Consider the following 8,129-nt stretch of genomic DNA (forward strand, 5'->3'; position numbering starts at 1 on the left):
CCAGTTCCTAGTCTGACTCTCACCCCATGGAGCTCACGCCTCCTTTGCCAATGGACAGGCATGGAAACAGCCAAGGTCAATTTCTGTTTTTTTTGCTCATTGCCGGGGCCTAGTTGCAAAAATGCTTCATTATTAACCCCACTCCTTTGCGCACAGAATGTTGGGGCTCTGGGAACAGACAGGGCCAAGCCAAAAACCAAGACACCTCTGTTCCCAGAGAAGCCAGGAAAAGGAACAAAAATTCTCATCTAGAAGGCTTGAGGTTCTGGAAGGATGGATTAGCAGCTGCAAATATGTTGACTTATTCTCAACTATTCCAAAATCTGGACTGTATTAGCAGGGGGAAAATAACCAGTAAACTTTAACTGAAGAATTTACCATACTATTTATAACGTCCAATGAGAACAATAGGCCACCCAAACAATGACAAAGAAATCACAGCGAGACCCATGACAAATTGAGGCTGCGGTTTATTTAAACCCCTTTTCTGGAAAGGAATTGCAGGGGGGATTTAACACGTCTATTTTATGTAGCCCAATGGGGGAATACAATACACATACATTAGACAATCATGACATGAGACAGACGGTTTCTATTCACTACTGGAAGGCAAGGAGTGCATTAGGGGAACTCCAAGGGAAATACTATTGATGGAGCTATCAGTCTAAATTCTACACCAGTTTTTTATCTTCCCTTTAGGTTATAGCCATGGAAATTCACCCATGCTAGTCTGCTGAAAGATAAAAGCATCGAAATCTGCCTCCAAAGACCGGGAAAGGCTGAAGCAGACGGAGAAGGGAGAGATGCCCACATTCAAATCAAAACGGAACGCTGAGACCTGACTGTTGCAACGCTGGCCCCCACCCGTCCCTGCACCGGGGGGGGGGGGCAAGCTGAACCTGAGAAGAGCCAGAATTGACCAATGACATTGCCAAAGAGCCCCAGTAACACGCCACCAGCCCCCATCCACCACCCCCTCCAGCACCTCCCGCCCAGTGGCAGCCTCGCCCGTCAGCGCCTCCCCCTCCCTCCCCACTCCTCCCGCCTGCCGCAATTGGCTGTTCTGCAGTGCGCAGGAGGCTCTGGTGGGGAAGGGGCAGGAGCGAGGGCATGGCAGGCTTGGGGGAAGGGGCAGGGGACTAGGGGGAAGGGGTGGAGAGGTGGCAGGACCTGGGGCAGAGCAGGGGGTTGAGCAGTGAGCACCCCACAGCTAATTGGAAAGTTGGCATCTGTAGCTCCAGCCTCGGAGTCCGGGCCTGTGCAAGGAGCCGCGTATTAACCTCTGACGAGCCGCATGCGGCCCCGGAGCCCCAGGTCGGCCACCCCTGCCCGTGGGGAAGGAGGCACCAACCTGTCATGTGCGATCGAAGGAGCAGGAAAAGAATGTGGGAATTACCTTCTGTAAAAACTCATCTTTTGTCGAAAACCTGTGGAAAAAGCTGATGCAAGAAGTTGTTGACAGAGGGATAGTCCGCGTCTCTCAGCAGCTCCTTGGGTCACCAGCCGTTGTCAACCAAGGCAGTTGGCAGACTGAAGGCAGGGCAAGAATGCTGAGGCCGAACAGTCTTTGCTGTTGGCATCCGTGACCTCACAATCAACTTAAGCATCAACACACACAGACCCCCCCACCCAGAGAGACACGCACACACAGAAGCTGGTAACATTTACAACATGGAGAGATGCACCCAAAATCTCAAGGACTTTTGATTTGGGGGAGGGCATCATCGGCGCTGACTGCATGGGTGCCCCGGGGCTGGAGCAGCCATGGGGAAAAATTAGTGGGTGCTTAGCAGCCACCGGCAGCCAAGCTCTGCCCTCCCCACAGAGCATCTCCTGCTGACCAACTCCTCCCCCACCCTTCCAGGGCCTTCTGCCCACCACAAAACAGCTGTTTGGCTGCATTCAGGACGCTCCCATTTGGTGGGGGAGGAGCAAAACCATAACTCACCCAGAGATGTGATTTTATTAAATGGTTCAGAGGCTCAGAAACACATAGAAAATGTTCTAAGGCTCTGATCTAGTGAAAGTGCCAATCACCCAGAGAGCAGTGGGAGCGGGTCCAAGATGTAGCAAAGAGGGTTTCCTGCAGGGAGAAGGGAAGCAGGGAGATTGCAGCTCTTTGGGACAGAGACTGTCTGTTTGTTCTGTATGTATGCAGCACCTGGCACAATGGGGCCTGATACCTGAGTAGGGCCTGGACACAGTGCTAATAAAGCAAGGGCATTTGTTGAATTACTGAAGTGCCCTGAGTCCCCTGAGTGGAAAGGTGGCAGGTGAAGCGGGGCAAACCCTAGACAGATGGGATCTGCCCTGCCTGGGGCAGCATGTGCGGGAAGGGGAAGGGGAAAGGCCATTGGGAGTGTTTCCACAGAAGCCAAGAAATCAGGGCACCAGCCCTAGCATGGCTGAGTGAGGCTGTTTCCTGGGATAGATCTCCACAGACAGCATTCGTGGGCAGGCTGGGAGGGATGGCCTGGATTCACTTTGGAGTGGATCCAGTGTAAATGAGACTAGACTTGTCCCAGAAGGGCCCAGATACAACAGTGACAGACACTGTAGGTGGAGCCTGTGAATAAATAAACGAGGTGCATTATAAAACAGTCGTAAAATAATCCCCCTGCTCTGTGACCCCAAGTCTGACCTTGTACCTGTCAATGGGGCATCATCACTGAATGGGGGAGCTGTTAATGAGGCCCCACAGGGATTGGCTGTAGCCCCCTCACGTCTCAACTTTTTAATTAACGATCTGGAAGTAAGTATAAAATCACTGTGGCTAACACAGCTTGGAGGAGTGGTAAATAATGCTAATGATGGGGCCGTTGTATGGAGCAGCCTGGATAGTTTGGTAAACTGGGATTAGTAAAACAAATGCAGCCAAAAGCAAGGCCCTAAAGCTGGGAATGGAGACGGGTGGCCGCACCTAGAGCCTCGGGAACGGTAGCCTGGAAAGCAGTGACTAGGAGAAGGATTTATGTGTCACAGAGGACAAAGAGCTGAACACCGACTCCCATTGCTAATGTGATCCTGGGACGTAGAAACAGGGGAGCAGCCTTGGCTTCTTTGTGTATGTAATTAAATCACCTCTTCATTTCTTTAAGTAGCTCGTTGCTTGTTTGGGGGCTTTTCTGGGGGCACGGCTTCTGCTTTGGTTTTGGTTTTGTTTAAATTTCCCGCCGGTGAGGGTGATTGGCTCCTGGTTGTGCAATCGACTGAAAAAAAAAGATTTCAAGGGCTGCTGGCTACTTCCTCTGCTCAGGAAAGTGCGGCTGGACCATGGCTGCCGGGGACCTGGCCGAGAGCTTCCAGGACAAAGTGACTTGCTCCATCTGCCTGGAGTATTTCACAGACCCAGTGACAATTGAGTGTGGGCAGAACTTCTGCCGGGCCTGCCTCAGCCAGTGCTGGGGGGAGCCAGAGCCAAATTTCTCCTGCCTCCAGTGCAGAGAAACCGCCCTGCAGAGAGACCTGCATCCCCACGGGCAGCTGGGGAACTTGGCGGAGCGAGTGAAACGCCTGAGGCTGCAGGCAGGGCCAGAGCCCGAGGGGCAGAGAGTGGGTGACAGGCACCAGGAGGCTCTGAAACTCTCCTGCGAGGAGGATCAAGCCCCCCTTTGCTTGGTGTGTGACCGATGCTGGGTGCACCGCACTCACACGGTGGTTCCCATGGAGGAGGCTGCCCAGGAGCACAGGGTAGGGAACAGTTATCTGCATGGTTGGAGTTACAGGGGCAGCTTCTCTGCAGCTACAGAGCCCCCCCCGTGTGTCTGACCAGCCCTGGGTTAGAGCCAGGGAGCTGCCTAATAACGGGATTGTTGTGCAGTGGGAATTTTTCATAATAGTTTGGATGAATATTGTGTGTGCCTCAGTGTCCCCTATGTGGTGCATGTTTAACACCCACAGACCCCAGTTGTCGTCAGCTGGGATCAAAGAGGGGGACCTGTGGAGCTTAATGGACGAGCCTCTACTGCGTGAGCTAAAAGACCTGTTCTCCTCTCCAAGACTGTAGGAGGTTCACGCATCTTTAGTTGGTCTAGGTGCTGCTGAAGGGGGACAGAGCGCCACACCAGGCAGGCATGGGTTACACATGGTTAAGGCTATGAGTTTTTCACAGAGGTTGCAGAAGTCACGGAATCCGTGACTTCCAGAGACCTCTGTGACTTCAGCTCGTCGCTCCAAGCGAGCCCCCACAGCTGCCCAGCCACTGTGAGCGGTGTGGGGACCCCGCAGCTGAACTCCCCGTGGACAGGTCACGGGCTTCTGTGAATTTTTCTTTATTGCCCGTGACCTGCCCTGACTTTTACTAAAAATATCCCTGACAAAATCTTAGCCTTACCCATGGTTAAGTAGGTGAGAGGAGGGCGGAAAGGTGTTACTTGTAGAGACCCAGAGATACAGGCATGAGGGACAGCTGGCTGCCTGGGGCCCCATGCCCATGGAGTGTCCCAGAAGACAATGGCCATTCCAATTGCCTGGACATTTGGCACCAAACAATAAATGACCATGGACGGCCCACCCTCCATGGGAAGCCAGCCAAGTGTGCCCAGCTGGAGGACAAAGGACTTGGCTGGGGTTCTAAGTGTGGGCAGCTGGAGGCAGGAGAGGAGCTTGTGGGCTCGGACGACAGAGGGGACAGAGGGCTCTGGGACTGACCCAGATGGACCTTTCCGTTCTCTGTGTTCTCTAAGCACTGTCTGCGTTGTGTTCCAGACATGTCAAAAAACAGGGAGAGTCAATTATTTTTTATAAAGGTCCAAATTTCTTGGTCAAGGCATAGTCAAGGTCCAGACTTCAGAGAAAATAATAAAAAATAATAACAATCTTGATCATAATAAAATAATGAAAAGATTTCAGGATCTGCTGGAAAGCAGCTGGTGGTCCAGACTTGGCCCACGGTCTGCCTGTTGACTGCCCCTGTAATAACCCCCCCTGCTTTTACAGTGCAGGTTGAGAGTCACTCCAGGGTAAGGAAGTGGGGTACATGGCTCCCTGGGAGCCTGCAAGTCTCCCTTGGGTGTCCAACTCAGGTGGACTTGCTGATGTGAAGCAGGGGTGTTGAAGGCTCTGAGATTCAGAGTCAGGAGGCGGTGAAGCCAAGTGACTTTCCTCATTGGAAAAAGTGTGACCTTAAGGGGGTTGCCACACTAAAGAGCTCCTCCCAGGGACTGTTCAAGAGCACCAGACCTATGGCAGGGAAACAGCCTGGAGATGATGGTGCTGGGCCGGAGCGGGCCAGGCCCAGCAGCTCTGCCGGGGAGCTACCTTGGAGCTGAGGTCACTTTTTCAGAGGGTTGGAGAAGGGGGACCTGCTCCCACAGCCTCACTCTGCTCAGTGACGATGTTATCACTGGGCACAAAGCAGTGACCCCAAACCAGCCCCCAGAGCCATTGTCTGTTTGCAGGAGCAAATCCCGACCCGCCTGCAGCATCTGTGGGAGGAGACAGAAGAGCTCCTGGGCTTGAAATCCAACTGGGACAAGGAGAGGGAGAGGCTCTTGGTAGGTGCCCTGCCCTGCCCGGCCGCTTTGCACAGGGGTGTCAGCAACAGCAGCAGGGGGTCTCTGCGCTGCTTGGGGTCTGGGTCATTCAGAAGGTTAAAGGGTTTCCAGGGTCGCTACAGGGAGACAGGTCAGGGCCATTTTAACCAATGCAGGGCAGACTCTGCTCTCAGGTACCTGGTGTACATCAGGAGTGAGCCCACCGAAGTCAGTGGGGTCAGGTCAGACTCCTCTGGGACCCTGGTGTTAGTTCCCACTGGGGTCAATGGGTTTACGCCAGGGTAGCTGGGAGCAGCCTCTGGCTCTGTCTCTCTAGCGCTGGGAGGGGGGGCGGAGGGAGAGGCCAGTAAAACACTGAACAGGCGCAGATGTGGCAGGGGTCAGGGCAGAGCAGGGGGAGACTTTTGCTGATCCCAGGGTTCGAGTGTCAGACGTCCCAGTGATGCCATTGGGCAGTTTGGGAAGCACCATTTGCCACGGCCTGGTCTGCACTTCACTCTGGTGCTGGGACAGTGGTGGGGACGGGCTGGGGGCTGGTGATTTTGGGTCACGTTTTTATACGAGCAAAAGCTCTCGTGTAGCCACAGTTACTCTGGCAAAGAGATTGAATGAAACGCTCTGGGGAGCCCGGACAAGGCTTTGTACCATTTCCCAAGACACCCGCTCTCCCCGTGTCCCTGCCCTGCCCCTGCGTCACTCTGTGCGCCCCAGAGGCAGACGGAAGTGGAGCGGCCGCTGGTGGTGTCCAAGTGCGAGGGGCTGCACCAGTTTCTGGCTGAACAGGAGCGCCTCCTCCTGGCCCGGCTGGGAGAGCTGGGCGAGGAGATTGGGAGGAGGAGGGAGGAAAATGCCACCCACCTGGGTGAGGAGATTTCCCGGCTCAGCGCCCTGATCACGGAGCTGGAGGGGAAGCGTCAGCAGCCGGTGCTGGAATTGCTGCAGGTGAGAGTGTCGGATGCACCCAGAGCCCAGTGCAGGGAGGGGACGGCCCCTGAGTCACTCGGGCTGACAGGGTAACTCAGTGCAGGGAGCACGGCCCGGGGCGTCTGCAGGGCCAGGGGCCCAGGGCTGCAGAGAGACAGGAGTTTGGGCTGTCGGGGAGGTGCGGGGAGGCTGGTGAAAGGCTGTTCCAGCCCTGGGCTCAGCACAGAGGACCCGGCCGTCCCGTCCCTGCGGAACATCTGGTGTGAACGGGGCTCTGCTCCCTCTAGCACAGCCCTTCAGAGTCTCCACCCCACTGCGGGAGCAGCCTGTGGGGCCGGGCTGGGGGAGCAGAGTGACCCGTCTGGGGCAGGGGGCCGGCTGGGCCATGGCCACTGACTCTCTGCTCTGTCTCTCCTTCCCCTCTGGGGTGTCAGAAGTGCTGTGAGCAGATACATCCGGGCTCTGTCTGCCCCCACGCCTCGTTGTGCTAGGAAAAGACTCAGGGTATGTCTACACTACAGAATTTGGTCGAATTTATAGAAGTCGGTTTTTTAGAAATCGGTTTTATATATTCGAGTGTGCGCGTCCCCACAGAAAATGCTCTAAGTGCATTCACTCGGCGGAGCGCTTCCACAGGACCGAGGCAAGCATCGACTTCCGGAGCGTTGCACTGTGGGTAGCTACCCCACAGTTCCTGCAGTCTCCGCTGCCCATTGGAATTCTGGGTTGAGATCCCAATGCCTGATGGGGCTAAAACATTGTCGCGGGTGGTTCTGGGCACATATCATCAGGCCTCCATTCCCTCCCTCCCTCCGTGAAAGCAAGGGCAGACAATGGTTTCGCGCCTTTTTTCCGGAGTTACCTGTGCAGACGCCATACCACGGCAAGCCTGGAGCCGCTCAGCTCACCGTCACCGTATGTCTCCTGGGTGCTGGCAGACGTGGTACGGCATTGCTACACAGCAGCAGCAACCCATTGCCTTGTGGCAGCAGACGGTGCAATAGGACTGGTAGCCGTCATCGTCATGTCCGAGGTGCTCCTGGTCGCCTGTGTGAGGTCGATCAGGAGCGCCTGGGCAGACATGGGCGCAGGGACTAAATTTGGAGTGACTTGATCCGGTCATTCTCTTTAGTCCTGCAGTCAGTCCTATTGAACCATCTTATGGTGAGCAGGCAAGCGATACGGATTGCTAGCAGTCCTATTGCATCATCTTCTGCCGGGCAGGCAAGCGATGAGGATGGCTAGCAGTCCTATTGTACCATCTTCTGCCGAGCAGCCATGAGAAGTGGATGGCATGCAGTCCTTCTGCACCATCTGCTGTCAGCCAAAGATGTAAAAGATAGATGGAGTGGATCAAAACAAGAAATAGACCAGATTTGTTTTGTACTCATTTGCTTCCCCCCCTGTCTAGGGGACTCATTCCTCTAGGTCACACTGCAGTCACTCACAGAGAAGGTGCAGCGAGGTAAATCTAGCCATGTATCAATCAGAGGCCAGACTAACCTCCTTGTTCCAATAAGAACAATAACTTAGGTGCACCATTTCTTATTGGAACCCTCCGTGAAGTCCTGCCTGAAATACTCCTTGATGTAAAGCCACCCCCTTTGTTGATTTTAGCTCCCTGTAAGCCAACCCTGTAAGCCGTGTCCTCAGTCGCCCCTCCCTCCGTCAGAGCAATGGCAAACAATCGTGCATCTGAGTTGAGAGTGC

This window comes from Caretta caretta, chromosome 11 (genome assembly GCF_965140235.1).
Source record: "Caretta caretta isolate rCarCar2 chromosome 11, rCarCar1.hap1, whole genome shotgun sequence".
Lineage (NCBI taxonomy): Eukaryota > Metazoa > Chordata > Testudines > Cheloniidae > Caretta > Caretta caretta.